The following is an 18858-nucleotide window of genomic DNA, read 5'->3' on the forward strand; positions in this document are numbered from 1 at the left end:
GTGCCCGACCACCTGCAACAGGCATGAAACTCCATCCCACAAACCAACATTCGGCACCCTCCCACAAACCGACACCCAGTACCCATACGACACAATGTTTGCATGCTTATGTTCAACATTCTGGTGCTTACATCGCTTATTAATGTACCACTATTTCACATTAGTAATGGCTTTTCTCGCGCCTACATTAACCTGAGATACTGGATCGGTAATTACTTAGATATGTTACCTAGACAAATGTATTTCTGAAATTTAATTACTCTAAATTAATTATTTTTCCTTCGCTGTATGTAAGTCTATGTGTATTTCCACTGGGGTATGTCAGGTTATAGAACTTTAAAGCAGTATTTTATGGAGCTGGTGTTTTATAGTTTTAATGAATGTTAATAATTGCATTATGCAATATGCAGCCGTAACGGAATATTTTATTAGAGTTGATCCATTTGGGTCTAGGATCAGACCATCGTCTTGTCGAAAAATCATGAACGCTATGCATTTGCGTATTCTAATTATGGAAATTCTTTGTTGAGATAGTTTTGGGACCAAATGGTGGTCTGATGTTAGATGAAAATCGATCGTCTCTAATAAAACAAACGTTACAGTTGTGTATTGAATAGTGCTGTTCTTCACGTTTAAAATAATGTTGCAGTTCAGCTCGGTGGTGCAGTTGCAGTCTGCCATTCGTAGTGGTGAGACGAGAACATCTTGTTAGCATCTCGCTTATTGTGCTGCTTAAGAGCGGGCGTGCGGTTTTTTTCCCCTATCGTCAAGCCAGGATTAAATTATCTTTTCCTTTGTATCGCGCAATAACAAAAGCGTGTGAAGTAGAATGGTTTCTAAGGGAAGAAATACGTCTGCTACTGCAAGATGTTCTCGGGAATCAGTTTCCGATCATTATTATCACCGTGTATACCAAGATGGTGAATGAAGAGATGTGCGCCAACATTGTGCGTCGTCATACTCAGATCTCGAGTTCCGATACTCTGACTGCCATATAAGATCTGACGTGGTTGATCATGCTTGTTTTGGCCTCCGAACGTTTTCGAAATCCCATCTGAGGTGCCGTTGGACGCTGTGGTATCTAGCTTGAAACCAGAGTCGTCAGTGACATTGCTGAAACGTGGAAGACGGTCGAAACCTGCCGTCTCCTCAGTATCAGATAAAAATTGAAGTGAGCGAACACATGCCTTCTTCCCCGGTTATTGTCGGATGTAGGACTGTCATCACGGACGATGGCCAGCCGCACACTTGTTCAGGTTATGACCAGCAGTACCATGTCCGTACTAAATATCTCCAAAGTAGACTGGTTCAGATGCCGATCAGTGACGTGGCTCTCCCTACAGCGCCCCCTTTGTTACCTCTATCGTACCCGTCCGTGGCACGGTTGCGTGCTGCACCCACTCTGAATCAATCGGCAGTGGCACCGACTCCTCTCGAAGACGCTGTGTACGTTTTTCTTGTATCTCCTACAATATCGCCGGCTGAAGTACTAACGGACGATGACCGTCAGCAGCAACAACAACCCCAACAACCCATGGCTGTTGATCATGGAGCTGTACCTACCTCCGCTTTCCTGCCATCTGGCCACATGACGGACGACAGCCGTCCACCATCCGACACAGAATAGTATATTTGGAGGCAACAGTCGCTGATATAACAAAATAGACAGCATCGTACCCCTTCGGCTGACTGCCTCCATTAAATGTGTGTACAACCCCGCTGATGATATCCTGTCCTCCGCCACCCTGGCACCAGATGACGTAACTTCTCTCCACATCGCCGTCTCTGTTCAGCATCTTCTCACGGACACCAACCTTCCCTTGCTGCGTATGATGTGGCTGCCTCCCGTTCTGTGTCTGACGCTACCTACGGGCAAACCCCTGAAAGTGCATGTTGCTGCTTTTTGTGCTCCCCACGAGTTTATGGCACATGTCTTCCATGCTTCCTGTACTGGAAGCGGGTTGGCGAATCTTATACACGATAGTATCCTAGCTGATGCATTTGCCTATCACGCAGATGTCCAAGGTATAGCCCTCGCGTTAGGTAACATCAGGATCATGAACTTTGGGTATGGGTTGCCGTCAAGAACATTTTCTTCTCCGAGGCAATCACGCCTCTCTTCTGTGTTTTCAGGATGGATTGACCATGAGAGGCGATGTCACTCAAGCATGCAAAGAGCAAATGCTATGCCATTCTCCATGCACAGCACTACTAGCAGCTGTGCAGTGAATTGTGTACTCTTGGGAGCATGTTAATGGCGATCGTCGGCGGTTTATGCACTACATTAGCCATTCCTCCAGTCGCCTGGTGAAGTCTGGCCCACTGCGTTCTTTGATTATGAAGCCTACCTCAGTGCTGCCAATCTCTGCTATCAATGTCACCAAAAATGTGGCGCAGCCGGGGCCTCGTAATCTATCTTACTTCACCTGACTGGCTGGTTGCTCATTGACACCATGTGGACAGCCTGTAGTCGACAGTGAAAAGCATATTACTCTGCGCTGTCATGGGGGGTACTCTGCACAAAGTCTGCCCTCCGTCAGGCCTTGATTGGTTACGATATGGATCATGGCATGGTGGAGATGAATCCAAGATTCCTATTTCACCGTTCTCCTGGGCTGTACTATGTTGCTGTATTCGCCAGAGCGTCAGGCGCCGTTCACTGCCCTCGCTCGATGCCACCTTGAAGGAGCTATGATCAGGGTGCACACACATGACACATTAGCTCAGGAGTGTCTGTCTATGTACCATGTGATAGCGGAATGGTACCGCTGTTGGACAACTAATGATGGATGATGTTCAGAGAGCCCTACGAGCACATTATGTTGCGGCAAACTCCCGACTCTCCGTTGGCTCAGTTCCTAGGGATGAAGCGATGGGTCTGCTTGTTGACGTCATGGAGGACAATGTCCATGATGATTCTCACTAGATGTTTATCAGACACTTCGTCCCCTATTGGCGTCGGCGTGGATGGAAATTTGTCGAGACTTTATGTCGCCTATTGTGCTGATCCCCTACGGTTTTCCCGGCGGTCAAGCCTTGGGGTACACCAAGGATATGCAATTATCGCCTTTGACGTTGTTCAACAGCAGCGTGGAGATTTTCACTCGGTTTTTGGCTGCATGGCGTAAACGAGTGGCTCTTTTGCCGATGCAGCTAATACCCACGCAGTCCTCTGTCACTTTTGCTTTTGGGGTCACCAGTCTTCTGACTGGTTTGGTGCAGCCCGCCACGAGCTCCTCTCCTGAGTTAACCTCTTCATCTCAGAGTAGGTCTTGCGACCTACATCCTCAGTTATTTGCTGGATGTCTTCCTCTACAGTTTTTGCTCTGTACAGCTCCCTCTAGTATCATGGAAGTCACTCTCTGATGTCTTAACAGATGTGCCACTATTCTGACCCTACTCCTTGTCAGTGTTTTCCACATATTCCTTTGGTCTCCGATTCTGTGCAGAATCTCCTCATTCCTTACCTTGTTAGTCCACCTAATATTCAAAATTAGTCTGTAGCACCACATCTAAAATGCTTCGATTCTCTTCTGTTCCGGTTTTCTCATAGTCCATGCTTCACTCTTGTACAATACTGTGCTCCAACTGTACATTCTCAGAAGTTTCTGTGGTTGTCACTGCCAGACACCACACTAACTAGGTGGTAGCTTAAATCGGCCGCGGTCCATTAGTACATGTTGGACCCGCGTGTCGCCACTGTGTGATCGTAGACCGAGCGCCACCACACGGCAGGTCTCGAGAGACGTACGAGAACTCGCCCCAGTTGTACGACGACGTTGCTAGCGACTATACGGACGAAGCCATTTCTCTCATTTGCCGAGAGACAGTTAGAATAGCCTTCAGCTAAGTTAATGGCTACGACTTAGCAAGGCGCCATTAGCCTTAAATAGCTTGTATATAAAGAGTCACTTGTATCGCCACAATCTCCAGATGTCTCATCAAGAACGATGTATACAAGTATGTATTAAAAGTTAAGTATATTCCAAAGATACGTATTTTCTTTATCACATTCATTAAGTCTCCTGTTTCAGACCTCACTCCATCCTTCGTGAGTTAGCGCGTGCATCTTGGCCGCCTCTTTCAATTAGTGTGCGTAGTGTTGGCAAGTCTGCCGACACAACAATTTTGGCGACGAGCGTAAAAACGGTCTTCGTTCTTCTTGCTTTGCTTACATTACTTGTGTCATGGCTTCTCCAGATGTACTGTCCGAATTTTATCGCTTGCAGAATCAGCAGACGCAGGCGTTATTCGATGCCCTTGGACAGCTCGTCCAGGGTCAACGTGCGCTGCAAAACGATGCGGCCGCCGCTGCTTCATCGCTACCGCAGCCACGACCCGCCATTGCACCTCCGTTTTGTAGCTTCGACGCAGCCCACGAGTCTTGGACTGAGTGGTCCCGACAATTCGGCTTCCATCTAGCCGCCTACGGAATTCAAGGTAATGAGCGGCAGCCGTTTTTGCTATCTTGTGTCGGTGTGTCCACCTACCGTGTGATAGTGAAATTGTTTCCCCGACGCGACATAGCAACTCTGTCCTACGACGAAATTTTGTCTGCTTTAGATGCCTATTTCAAAGAAACAGTTAATGTAGTTGCCAAAAGGTATACGTTCTTTCGTACCAAACGTACGGCCGGTCAGACTAATAGGGAGTGGGTTGCAACATTGCAAGGACTTCCTAGGGATTGTGATTTTGCATCTGAATGTGGACTTCCGTATTCAGATACTATGGTGCGTGATGCAATAGCACAGAACGTTTCTGATGTTCGCATACGGGAACAGATTTTGAAACTAGTTAATCCCTCCCTTCAACAAGTGATAGACATTTTAGATAGGCAAGACACACTTGACTTTGCTCAGGAATCATTTGAAACTTCGCCAGCAGTGTGTCACATTAACCGGCCCGCCGGGCGCGCAGCACGGGACGTTAAACGGCCCTCGCGCACGTCCGAGCAGCTGCAGCCTAGCTCGCAAACACGTGTGCCGCGTAAGCAGGCCAATGCCGTGCTCAAATCATGCCCGCGGTGTGCAACTAGACATTCGCGTGACAATTGCCCGTCACGCCAAGCTATTTGCTTTTACTGTCATAAGAAAGGACATGTTCAAAGTGTTTGCCAGAAAAAGCTAAGATCAGACAATCAAAACCATTCCAGGCCCTTTGCTTCGCGCCGGAATCGAACCAGGGACAATCAGGCTCGTGGACCTTCGCCCATGGACATTCATGTCGTTAATTCCACCCCGTCCAGTGCCACTTTATCTCACAGTGACTGTGTTCGTCCCACAAAAAGTGTGCGTCGACGTCGACGGAAATCCCGTAAAGTCGCAAGTGCTTCTGTACCTGAATCAGTTCCTATTGCACGTGAACGTCGCTCTTGTCGTCAGCAGGACAATAAACTTTTTGTAGACTTAGACTTTGGAGGCAAAGTGATACCATTCCAGCTCGATACCGGAGCTGCAGTTTCATTGCTCAATCAAGACACGTACAAACAACTGGGCTCACCTCCGTTGCGTGCCGCAAATGTTCAGCTCAATAGTTATTTAGGACAGCAGATACCTGTGTTAGGACAGTGCAGCCTTCTTGCCACATACAAGGGACAAACAAAACTTGTGTCATTTTACGTTCTTCGTTCTTCTACGGCAGTGAACTTGTTTGGTTTAGATTTATTTCAGTTGTTTAACATGTCTATAGTAAATCAGGTCCTATCAGTGAATCAGACTGTGCCTTCCGCCAGTGTTTCTAATCTTTGTGAAGAATTTGAGGACATTTTTGCACCGGGCCATGGTTGCGCTAAGAACTATGAAGCACATTTGGAACTCAAAGTGGACGCGCAACCGAAACTTTTCAGAGCGCGCAATGTTCCCCACACATTGCGTGATGAGGTCGCAAGAACTTGAAACAGCTCCAGAGTGTGTTGGGAAAAATTAACTACTATGCCAGGTTTGTGCCGCGCGCTTCTTCCATTTCAGCTCCGCTTCATCGCTTACGCCGTAAAGGTGTTCCGTTCGTTTGGACGACGGAATGCGAACGCGCCTTTCGCCAGTTGCAATCGGCGTTGCTTTCCAATCCTTGCCTTACGCCGTTCGATCCCCGGAAACCCCTTTTGTTGATGGTCGATGCATCGGAATTCGGGTTCGGTGCTGTGCTTGCGCAAAAAGATGGATTGCATGATCGTCCTATTGCCTTTGCTTCAAAATTGCTCTCGTCTGCGCAACGCAATTATTCCCAGATAGAGAAAGAAGCTTTAGCTCTCGTGTTTGGTGTTACTAAGTTCCATGATTTCTTGTATGGTCGTCACTTTACCATCATCACAGACCACAAACCTTTGACATCGCTTTTTCATCCGAACAAGCCTGTACCTCCACGTACAGCGCAGAAATTCATTCGCTGGTCTCTTTTCCTCTCGCAGTACCGCTATGATATCTTGTATCGGTCCACTGCTAAGCACGGAAACGCTGATGCGTTGTCTCGTTTGCCTGTTGCTGTGGATACAGCATTCGATTCTTCCGAACTTGCTTGCATGTTCATTGCTTCGGAAACCGATGACGTGGTCGACTCGTTTCCGATTGATTTTCGTCGTGTTGCTACAGCCACAGCTGCTGACCCTGTCCTTGCTACTGTTTTGCGTTTTGTTGCTACTCAATGGCCCTTGTCAAAGTCACGGATCGAGGATCCGCTGGTTCGCCGACTTTTTGCTCACAAGGAGGGACTTTTTGTACGACGTGGTGTTTTGTTGTTGCGTTCGGATAATGATCAATCCAGATTCGTGGTCCCACGTTCGTTACAGTCCTCTGTCTTACGGCTTCTTCACCAAGGACATTGGGGTATAGTGCGTACGAAACAACTTGCTCGTCAGCACTGTACTTGGTTCGGAATCGATGCTGCGATTGCGAATATGTGCTCTTCTTGCGTGGCGTGTGCCGAACAACAATCCGCCCCGCAGCGGAAATTCTTTGCATGGCCGAAAGCCACTTCCCCTTGGCAATGCTTACATATCGATTTTGCTGGTCCATTCTGGAATGCTCGATGGTTGGTTGTGGTGGATTCCTTCAGTAATTTTCCTTTTGTTGTCCGGATGTCTTCCACGACGTCATCTGCCACCATCCAAGCGTTGTCCGCTATTTTTTGCCTTGAAGGTCTTCCCCAGACTATTGTTTCCGACAATGGCCCACAATTCATGTCCGCAGAATTTCAGTCATTCTGCAAGGCCAATGGTATTCAACATCTGACATCCGCGCCGTTTTCGCCTCAGTCAAACGGTGCCGCTGAACAATTGGTCCGGACTTTCAAGTCACAGATGTTGAAGTTGAAAGAGTCGCATTCTCGGGAGGATGCATTGTTGCTCTTTTTGTCTTCGTATCGCTCTCAGCCCCGCGATGGTCGCTCGCCGGCTGAGTTGCTCCATGGTCGTCCTCATCGAACCTTGATGTCTTTGCTGCATCCGCCGCCTCAGGTTCCAGTGCAGCGGCAGACTACTGCTTTTGCTCCTGGCGACGTTGTCTTCTATCGCAACTATCGCGGTTCACGGCGTTGGCTCGCAGGGCGCATTCTTCGCTGCCTCGGCCGCGTGATGTATTTGGTTTTGGGGGCCTCTGGTGAGGTGCGTCGGCATCTCAATCAGCTGCGCCTCTGTCGTCGCCTGGGTTCTGCCCCTCCCTGTCTGCTTTCAGCGACGGTGCCGTCCGGTCAGCGCCCTGGGGACCCATCTACTGGCTCGCCTCATCCCCAGGTGTTACCGACGCTGCCTTCCATTTTGCCTCATGGCGACGCGCCGCCGCCGCCGCCGCACCCGCCGCCGGCGCCGCCCGCAGTGGACGCTTCGCTGCAGCCGCCCAGCGCCTCCCTGGGTCACGCGCCGCCGTCCGCTTCCCGTGACCGGCTGTCCTCCGCCATGGAACTCTTGCCCGCTCCGGACCAGATGTCGTCATCGCGCGTCGGATCCCCCGACGCCATGGAGGTCGACCCTTCGGCCCCTCCTGTCTCATTACGGGCGCATACACCGCATGTTGACGTGCACCCTGGACTAGGTTTTCAGGCGTTTCCTAGCTCCCCTCGGACCGAATGGCCGGGTGCGGCTGGCACAGCCTCGCCTGTTGTTAGGCTCCCCACCTCATCGTATACGTCAAGATGGGGTCCTCCCCACGGCGGGCGGAAGCCTTATAACACGACCGTTCGCCGATTTGCGGGGGAGGAATGTGGTGTCACTGCCAGACACCACACTTTCTAGGTGGTAGCTTAAATCGGCCGCGGTCCATTAGTACATGTTGGACCCGCGTGTCGCCACTGTGTGATCGTAGACCGAGCGCCACCACACGGCAGGTCTCGAGAGACGTACGAGAACTCGCCCCAGTTGCACGACGACGTTGCTAGCGACTATACGGACGAAGCCATTTCTCTCATTTGCCGAGAGACAGTTAGAATAGCCTTCAGCTAAGTTAATGGCTACGACTTAGCAAGGCGCCATTAGCCTTAAATAGCTTGTATATAAAGAGTCACTTGTATCGCCACAATCTCCAGATGTCTCATCAAGAACGATGTATACAAGTATGTATTAAAAGTTAAGTATATTCCAAAGATACGTATTTTCTTTATCACATTCATTAAGTCTCCTGTTTCAGACCTCACTCCATCCTTCGTGAGTTAGCGCGCGCATCTTGGCCGCCTCTTTCAATTAGTGTGCGTAGTGTTGGCAAGTCTGCCGACACTACAGTTTCTTCCACAAATAAGGCCTATGTTTGATACTAGTAGACTTCTCTTGCGTAGCAATACCCTTCTTGTCAGTGATAGTTTGCTTTTGATGTCCTCATTGTTTCATCCGTCATTGGTTATTTTGCTGCCTATGTAGCAGAATTCCTTAACTTCATGTACTTCGTGACCATTAGTTTCTCGCTACTTCTCATTACTTTTGACTATCTTCGATTTACTCTCACTCTATATTCTGTACTCCTTCCATTTGGATCACTTTCTGCTATCCTTGCCCTCACAATGGCGGCTTTTCACCGTCATTCACTAGATGGCGAACTGGTGGGATAAGGCAGACTTTGAAAACTAGATGCTCGCTCCTTGAATTTTCTACCACACTGAGTCTCAAAGGAAATGTGACTATACCTACGTCATATTGAAGGTCTCTACGTGTTTGCTGCAAGACCCTAAAATCAACTCGATTCGATATTTCGGCGATCCAGCTAGTCGCCATCTTCAGGAGAATGCTGGTTCTGCTGATGAGTCCCACTGAGAACTGACGCCAGGCTGCAAATCGACGTTTCGATATTTTAAAGACAGAAAAGTAATGCAAGTTTTATGGGTATCACGGAGTATTTACCTATATGCTATTCAAACATTTAAGCTCAAAAGTTTTTCTTACCTCATCTGGGTCGATCTGGATCTATCGCTTTCCTTGCATTATCGTCCATGATAGTTTTACGTTCCATATATTAATTTTTAAGGCCAAATGTACCGCTAATTTCAATTACGGCGATACCACGGTATTTGCATATTTTAAAAAATTCATGTTTCCATTATTTTAAACCTTTCCTGTATGCTGATGTAGAGATAATTTTCTCTTAAGTATCGCTGGTAAAGGAAATAGCTAGTAACCCTCCGCAGTTCTTACCGAGTGACGTGGTGAATTGGTTAAGACAGTTGACTCTTATTCTGGGCCGCGAGGGATTAGCCGAGCGGTCTTAGGCGCTGCAGTCGTGGACTGTGCGGCTGGTCCCGGCGGAGGTTCGAGTCCACCCTCGGGCATGTGTGTGTGTTTGTTCTTCGGATAATTTAGGTTATGATGACCTTAGCAGTTAAGTCCCATAAGAATTCACACACATTTGAGCATTTTTCTTATTCTGGAGGGCGCGACTTAAATCCCTGTCCAGCCATTCAGATCTAGGTTTTCCGTGATTTTCCTGATCACCTAACGATAATGCCAGGGTGGTTCCTTTGAAACGGCACGGCTGGTTTCCTTCCATCATCCCGACATCCGAGGTTGCGCTCGGCCTCTAATGACTTGGATGTCGACAGGACGTTAAACCCAAATTTCCGTCCCTCCCTCCCTTCCGCAGCTCATATCACCTGGAATTCACTTCCATTTAAAATGGAGACTGCCGAATGTAGACAAAGTAAATCATTGCAAGAAGCAGTGACACGATAATTAGGGGTCGGGCATTCATCATGATCAACATCGATTTATACTTTAATCGATTCGGTCCCGTCATCTGGCTGTTACGTCTCGCTTGAAAAGAAAAAAATCATCAAACAATGCAGCAACACAAAAACAAAGGAAAGCTTCATTTGGAGAATGAATGCAGAAACGCGAATTTACTGGTTGAATTGTGCGGGGCTAGACGAGAGCGTAATCGGTAGGACAGCTGAACGCACCGAACAAAGAGTACCGTGCAACGGGATTAAGGCAGCAAGTGTTGGTGTCTTCCCGCAGCCAGCCCGCACCTTTTATCAGCAACAGCGAGTAAGCCATGTTTTGTTACACGCACAGAGGAGGTTTACACACCGATTAAACCACATGGCTTACTGCAACACGCAACTCACGTTGTAAAGCATAGGCCAGGGGAAGTACGTCAATAGCTTTGTGCAACCAACATGTATGTGGGATAACAAATTTTGTTTCGTGGCTTAGTTCTACAGCGATCTACAGGAAATGCACATAAAGTAAGCTGCATCCCGTTCTCGGAAAAAAAACGTAGAAATATTGTTAATTCTACATGCTGTTACCTATGATTTTTTGAAAGTTGTCATTAGCGTTTGTCATTCGTGCTACACAATATAACTCATCGGAATGACAAACATGCCTAGTTTGCCTGTAATTACAGCGACTGCGTATGAGGTCACACACATTCAACTGAGCTGACGTAGTCAGACTGAAAAATTGAAAACAAAATTTAAAAAAAAATCGTTGATAAGGCTTTATTCTTAAATGAGACACAGTTCATGTTAGTGAAGGACGGATGATACGGAGAGGAACTAACGAAAAGCTCAGAGCCCCTCCGGTGCGTATGTACAGGTCTGTTGTAGTACTAGCCTGACATGAAAGCGGTTCAAAGCTGCATTGCGTATTTGCGTCAAATGAAAAATCTGCATTGCGTATTCGCGACGAATGAAAAATCTCTGCTTAATTGGGATTCGAACCCACTCACTGCCCTTTTGCAACCAGTGACTTACAATAACGTTGACTGTATGGTCTTCATGGGTATTTCCACAACTTAGACTGTAGTTTCACTCCAAACTGTACACGTTACACCATTTTGAACATCAGAAGCAGCTTATTATGTATTAGGAAATGATTCCAGACACTTCATATTTCGGAACGAAGCATCATGTCCAAGGCTGAAGTCGAGAAACAGTTTTCATTGAACAGCTGAAGCCATTACATCATCACTTTCCAATCGCCGAATAGAAGTGTGGCGAAACAAGGGCCGGCCGGTGTGGCCGAGCGGTTCTACGTGCTTCAGTCTGGAAGCGCGCGACCGCTACGACGCCGGTTCGAATCCTGCCTCGGGCATGGATGTGTGTGATGTCCTTAGGTTTCGTGTCCCCGCATCGAACGCGTACGGACGTGTCTCGCGCGCGCTCCCGCAACTACGGTCTTTTTGTCGGTTCTTTCGGGAACAATCACGCCAGTGAACGAAAAAACAGTGATCAGTGATGGATAATAGTGAAGTGAAGTAGTCCTACAAAATTTTCTCGTGTTTAGACTAGAGAAATAGTGCATTAGTGACTTCGCGGGCACATTTACAGAATGTCGGAACTCATCAAAGTTATTTCACTACAACTAATATCCAAAAACACTACTAATACGATTAGGAACGCTTGACATTACTAACATTACTAACCGCAGTGCTGTGAAAGTGTTAAAAACAATATGAAAGGAAAGTTACCGTGTGACGAATCATCAAAGTAACGTATGGTAGGATTTTTCTCCGTAATTAGACACTAAATATCCACCAAACTCACGATAACATGTTAGAACAGTGAAGGGTAGCTTCCAAAAGTGTCCCGAATAAAAAACTGATAATAACGGACTTAGACTAAAAACGAAGAGTAACATATGGTAGCAAATCTCGCAGAAAAGACTAGCTTAATATGAAGGAAACCAGTGTGAACAATACCCATACAGTGAAGGGAAACGATCATAATTCTGAATTATAGTCATATTATAGGTAAAAGCCATAAACTGTCGATAGCGAAGAAAATTGATTACGAGTAACGTAAAGCGATACGCCGAGCGACGGAACGCAAGGGCCCGAGAGTGGGTCGCAGTGCGCCAGCTGACACGCACTACGCGTGAGTTTCGCAAGTAGGCCAAACTGCGCTGGCCACAGCAAACCGGTGTTGCTAAGCACGACTCGTGTTTCCGCGCCCAACCGCGGGAGTCAGCAGCTTACGCGAGCTCACAGTCCCCACCTGGTCCCGCGAACCAAGTGGCCGGCTGACGTGCGGAGCTGACCGCGGCGCTCGGTGTCGATCGGACATCGCCGGCGAAGCCACCCAGCCCACATTCGGCCTCGTTCTGTGACGTATCACTTTTGGGACTTACGTGTCACAATGTGGTGCCGCACACGCAATACACACCGAATAAAGGTTACTCTTTAAGAACTATAACACAGATTCGCAATCCTGGATCGAGCACGCCAACTAAGTGGTGCTAACACCACACCCAAGTCCACGAAAGGGACGCTTAGTAGAGCGCAGAGCAGCACCAGTTGCAAAGTATCGCCTATAGGCATGGCGTCTGGTGCCCACGAATATGCCGTCATGTCACCGAGCCAGAAGATCGCTGCAATTGACGAGCTATTAAATGACATTGGGGCGGAATTAAAGGCCAAACACGTATCGAGTAGCGTACTGAATACGATAAGGAATAAAATATTCCCTTTGGCTTTCCAACTCACGTCAGCAGAAGCAAAGGTCGAGCTGCTGCAAGAGCAGAACAAAGATCTACTGCGCGAACTTCAGCACTCAGCTGACCCAGTTAAGGACCTTAGAATTGAGTCTCTCACAGAACAGGTCAACAAACTCGAGGAAGACAATACAAAACTCGCTGAAATAAACCAAGAGCTCAGGGACCAAATTAGGGATCTGACAGGAAAGGTTACTGAACAGGCACAGCAACAGGCCAAGACACTAACATACGCTGCGGCACTCTCCACCGCACCCAAAGAACATAAACGCATTGAGGTGGCAAAAGCCAAGCAGGCAACCACTCTCTTCATAAAGTCTACCAACAACCAAGACACGAAAACAATAAAACAAACGTTGACAAAAAACATCAACCCAAGACGAGACAACCTACACATTAAGTCGATAAGAAACACGAAGACAGCTGTGATTGTCGAAGCAGCAACACAGGAGGACTGTAGGAAAATAATAGAAAAGACGAAAGATATTGAGAATATCGCGTGTGAGGGGCCCAGAAAGCGGCAACCTTTGGTGATAGTCTATCGAGTGACAGACACTATCTCGGATAGAGAATTTCTTGAGTGTTTATACGACCAAAATCTCAGTGACGATTTCACAAAAGACGAATTCGACAAAGACGTGAAAATCAGATTCCGCACAGGGCCCAAAGGAAAGGGATACAACCACCAAGTGTTGGAAGTCACACCAAGAATTTATTGGTACCTCACCAAAAAAGGAAGGGTGTACATAGACTTCCAATCCCTATCTGTCAAAGACTATACGTCAGTGAGCCAGTGTTACAACTGTTGTGACCTTGGCCATACAACCAAAGCCTGCGCAGACACAGGTACGACCTGTTCAAGGTGTGGCAAAAAGGGCCACAAACGCGCGGACTGTCGAGCATCAGAGCCCATCGACTGCATTCCCTGCAGGAACAGAAACCGAATTTGCAATAAGAGCAGGGGTGGCGTCTGCCAGACCTACAAACAGCTGCTTGATAGACTAATTGACAGTACTGACTATGGCAACTGAACACCCCCCTGAGTCAACCAACATGCTCCATAAATCAACCCCTGAAAAAATAAGATCATACAAGTCACCATCCACCAGGCACAGAAACCATCTACGTGCAATACTCTGGCGTAAGAGGCAAAAACTATTACCTGACGACTACCCCAACAATGGTCACATTCCAGGCTTGATACACTATACAAACCTGGAGGACAGCCATCATGCAATCAGTGAATACATAGACGACCTAACACTCACAGGACAAATGTCACCAGAAGCCGCCAAACTAATCAAAAGACAAATAATGTACTGGATGACATTCCAGACGACCCTTATGAACAGGATAGACGAACTCGAAGACGAACTACTGAGAATAGACATGATAACCCCAAATCCTGATACCGACAGACCAGAAAACCATACCACACATGACCAACCAAAGCAACTGCACAAAACAGCGTTGCTAACCACTCAAGAGCACCCATCCACTCCAGCACAACGACGCACATACGACACTACAAAATGCGAAGGACGCATCAAACCAATCAAATTCATACAAGGTGAGACCTTGAACCCAACGGTGCTAAACACAACCGTAACGCAAGCAAGCACAACTGGAGTCCAAACGGAAAACATGAACTAATCAGACACCTCAGACTGTAATCAAATCAGACGCAAAATAACTCTCTCTGACTCACTGACAGAGGAAGAAGACGACGTCTATTATTGCCCTTACGCCAGAGATTGTAGTGTTCTTAACAATGATATTCGAAACAGTAATACCGACCTTGAACAGGCCACAGCGCCGGCAACCACGAATGCCACACAAAAAGCCGCAGCAACAACCGCAACAAAAGTCTGCGGAGGGTCTGGCAACAGAGACGACAGTGCGCATAACATACCAAAAGCTGTTATGTCTGTCACAGGTAGCGTAGACGAGCAGTCAAGTGGGAACCAAATCACGTCAAATCAATGCAGAATGGAGGCACAAACAACCAACACATCTGATACACATCAAGACTGCACAAACGAAACACACACAAAAAACAAACGAATCATCGCAGCCCTTAGGAAACTAAAACCGCATAGGAAACCCAAACAGCCTAAGAGAGTCCCGAATGTGAAAGCGTGTGACGACCAATGGCGGCAATCGCAGGCTGCCTCAAAAACTAGTGATACGAAAGTGCATACCCCTGATGATACCAACACCTTCGCAGCCACCCAACCAACAACCTCAATGCCGACGCCGAAGGAAACCCCCACAACAACCAACGAGGAAGTCAATCCAGCGCCCCCCGCAGAGGCGCACAACAACGCCACTACACCATCACGACACGTCACGGCTGCAGAGACGCCAACACACGCCATCGACACCGATAGTTTTAGTTACGACAAGCTAGATATAAATGTAAAATTAAGTAGGCTAGAAAAAAGAGACATCTTAGAGACGGCACAGCGGATGCTCATCCGCACCCTACACCAGTACGGCCAATCTGTTTGTTTCCGTACATCAGAGCAAACCGATAGACTGATTCTCAAAACGGAGAATATTCCAACAGATCCAGACAGCCTACTAGACCTGCTCATGCAGGTGTGCGCCCGCAGGGAGGAACCATTCGATATGGACAAGCTTTACAAGGATCACGTAAGGGCTCATGGGAGAACATACTTCGATTACAGTCAAACTGGCAGCAAGTGCTACGCCACAGTTAAACACCCAAACTGTTAATAGCACAGCTTAATGCTATGCGGAGTATACTTGTAAATTCGGAGCTCCCACGGGTCCTACGTGAACTAAAAAGTGACATTCTGTGCATACAGGAGCACTACACTAGACAAGGGCATATCCCCAACTTTCCTCCAAGTGCGGTGACAGTTGCGGAGGGGACAGGCTGCATGGCATCTGTCATAATCCTAAACAAAGAAATACATCCAGTCAAAATTACAGAACTCTGTTCCGAGCACCTAGTTACAGTTGAAGTCACACACAAGGGGGATACTTGGATCATCGCGTCGCTGTACGCCCAATTCTGTCATTGCATCAAACCATACGCAGACCTCATCAGAGATGTTGCGCAATACGCTGGCAACAAAAAACTTCTCATCTGTGCAGACATAAATGCCAGATCAACCCTGTGGCATTCAGACAGAACTGACGACAGAGGTAGAATAATAAATGACATCATCCAAGAAAACAGACTACACGTACTCAACAAGGAAGGACATCACCCGACTCACATCGGACACAACGGTCATTCATCAAACATAGACATCACCCTCGTTAATAATGCCGCCATCAACCACGTACGAGACTGGACCGTACTTGACCAGATCACTGCTAGCGACCACAACATCATCACACTAACCTTAAGTGGTACACCAAACGTCAACACAGAAACACTACCAAAAAGACTATTATTTGACAAAACAGACTGGGACAGGGTCAGACAAAAAATACATGAGCACATACCGCAAGACATCACCGGCAGTGTTGATTACAGAGCACACATGCTGACAGATATCATCACACACACACAGAACACTTGCATACCCACACAAAGAATGACAAAACACCAAAATATTCCCTGGACTACACAATTAACACGACTCAAACAAGACTCAAAACGTAAACGTAAACTTTACCAACGAGCAATTTCAGATAGAGAAAGACAATTACGACTACACGACTACCGGCTTGCCAAGGATAAATATAAACTTGAGCTGAATAAGACCAGGAAAGACCATTGGAACAGCCATGTAGCAGCACAAACACAACTAAACATTTGGGGGGAACCATACAAAATCGTGACAGAGAAAATTAAGAGCCCACTGGTTCTGGGAACGCTGCGACAGGAGGATGGTGAGATGACTAAGGGCTGGAGACGCACAGCGGAGTTCCTGCTGAGCAAACTCCTGCCCGACCACATCGCAGACACAGACACACCACAACATGCAGCACTGAGACGCGAAGTAGACACAGTATACACCACACCAACCGTCACCTGTCCATTTGCGCAGGAAGAAGTGGCGACAGCGATCTCAGAACTCAAAAACAAAAAGGCGCCTGGACCGGATGGTATCCACTCTGAGGTACTGAAACAAATTGCACCGCAGATCACCCCGTTTCTCACAACGTTGTTAAATGATGCATTAAGGCTGGGCCGTGTGCCTGCAGTGTGGAAGACCTCGAAGGCGGTTATCATCAAAAAGGCTCCAGACAAAGACCCATCAGACCCCAAGTCATACAGACCAATTTGCCTTATCAATACACTCGGTAAAGTACAAGAAAAACTACTCTGCAAAAGACTACAAGCACACCGAACACTACGGGGACTGACACCACACCAATACGGCTTCAGGGAAGGGAAATCTATAGACGACGCAATTAACAGAGCACTCCAAATAGTACACGACACACCCTCCAAATACACACTTGCAATTATGATAGACATCTCAGGTGCCTTCGACAACCTCTGGTGGCCGGCCTTGTTCAAGAGGCTCAGACACCTGCAGGTACCGGAGCCTCTGTATAATAGTTTCATGGACTACTGCAGAGACAGAACGGTCGTTTGGCAAATGGACAACCAGAAAGTGATTAAACGAATTACAAAAGGCTGTCCACAAGGGTCGATCTGCGGCCCCATCTTCTGGGACATAGTTATAGAACCGCTCCTACAGTTACTAGAGGAGCACATCTTGACAGATGGAGCTGTCGCTTATGCTGATGATCTACTCGTCGTAGTTTCAGCAAATAACCGTGCCCAGCTAGAAGAAAGAGCCAGTGGAACACTTAGGACAATAACCCAATGGTGCACAGATAATAAATTAAAGATAGCAGGAAACAAAACAACTTATACATTGCTAAAGGGTATCCTGCGCAGGAACCCAATAGTCAAAATCGGGGACACAAACATAAAAAGACTAGCAGTCACACGCTATCTAGGAGTATACATTGATGAACGATTGAACTTCCACGAACACATGCGAATATGCACAAACAAAGCAGAAAAGATACTACACAAACTGGCTAGGCTAAATTCGGAACAATTCAGACTACCCCTGTCAGTGACACGAACATACCATTGCGCTCTCTTCGAGCAGTACTATGCTTTGCCGCCAGTACGTGGGCCCACAGGTTAAATCTCTCAACCAACAGAACCATTGTACGTCGAGGCCAAAGAAGTGTTCTACTTCGACTAACAGGGGCATTCAACACAACATCAAATGACGCACTATGTGTCGTCATGGGAATTTTCCCCATAGATATCACCATCAGGTACCGCGCAGCAATGTACTGGCTTAGGGTGGGGAGAATAGACCAGGTTCGGCAGATCACTGGTGTACCGATTGAGACAACACGCCAACTCAGAGCATGGCGAGTGGATACCTGGCAGAGCGAGTGGGCCAACAGCGATAAGGGCCGCCGTGTCTACAACTTCTTCCCTGACATCCGGGAAAGACTAAATCTAAAACATATTGATCCCAGCCGCGGTATGGTACATTTCATCACAGGACATGGCCCTTATCCCACGCACCTGTACCGCGTGAGTCTGCAGCAGACTAATAGATGCACATGCGGGGAAGAAGGTTCCCCTGAACATACTGTCTTCTTCTGCGGACAACGCACGAACATAAGACACGAACATAAGACTCTCTTTTGTACACATAAATCGCCTGAACACACAGAACGAACTACATGTCATAATACGCGACCCGGAAAGGTGGACTGAACTCAACAAACTAACGGACGAAATCTCGAAGATCCAACAAATAGAATACTTGCGCAACAGACCCTACCGAAGGCAAGTCGGTCCAAACAGACGTCACGATGCCCAGGGGGATACAGATATGATTAGCACCACGAGTGATGAAGAAGAAACAGATACAGACCAGGGCACCAACACAGATATTGAAGCGTCCAGCGCGGATGATCCATAGTGT

This window comes from Schistocerca nitens, chromosome 5, assembly GCF_023898315.1.
Source record: "Schistocerca nitens isolate TAMUIC-IGC-003100 chromosome 5, iqSchNite1.1, whole genome shotgun sequence".
NCBI classification, from domain to species: Eukaryota; Metazoa; Arthropoda; class Insecta; order Orthoptera; family Acrididae; genus Schistocerca; species Schistocerca nitens.